This window comes from Leucopleurus acutus (assembly GCF_964270905.1).
Source record: "Leucopleurus acutus genome assembly, chromosome: 10".
NCBI classification, from domain to species: Eukaryota; Metazoa; Chordata; class Mammalia; order Artiodactyla; family Delphinidae; genus Leucopleurus; species Leucopleurus acutus.
Window position 1 is genome coordinate 5,128,459 of NC_139153.1, and position 850 is coordinate 5,129,308.

Here is an 850-nt window from a genome sequence, read left to right on the forward strand (position 1 = left end):
TTCACAGGCAGATGCAGATGGCCCCCTACCCAGGCGTGAGGCCCCCAGGCCTGCCTGCTCGCCTTACATACCAGCAGGCCCGGCCCCACCACTCCAATTAGCCCCTGATTGGGCTGGAGGCTCCGAGCCGCTGATTGGGCAGGAAAGCTGAGAGGGGGGCACTGCAGCCCTGCCTTGCGTGCTGATGCCTCAGCCGGGCCACCTGCTCCTATGTGAACTTGGGTGTATCGCTTGACTTCTCTGGGTCTCAGCCCCCATGGCAACATGATGGGGGCTGAGATGCCTGATCCCTCCTGCGCCCTCTGCTCAGCAGAACCTGGAATGCTGATGGGGAACTGGGCACACCTGGGCTGTGGAGGTAGCTGCTGAGGCCCTCCAATCCCACTGCCCCAGTGTCCACTCCTGTTCCCAGGCCACTGCTGGCCTTGGTCCCTCAGGAAGCAGCAGTTGGGGGCCGACCAGTGGGTTTACCTGGAACAGACACCCCAGGTCAACCTGTGGCCTCCTTTTGTTTTGTTTTATAAGAAAGAATTTTTAAGGGATGAATGAGCAATTTTTAAATTACTTCCCAAAAGTCTCCATAAAAAAGGACAATGTCCTCTGGGAAAATAAACGAAGAATATTGATTCATCAGAAAGGCTGATAAGCACAGGAAAATATCTTCGACTTCTTTGACACTCAGGAAATTTTAAATTGAAACAATGATGAGATACTGTTTTCTCATCACATTGATAAAAATTGAAGACAAAGCGTTGGCAAGGATGCAGGGAACCAGGCCCTCGTTGCCTCTTCCAGGGGCATAAATTGGGTGCAGCCTACTTGGAAAAGGTATTCCCTTGAGCCCAGCACT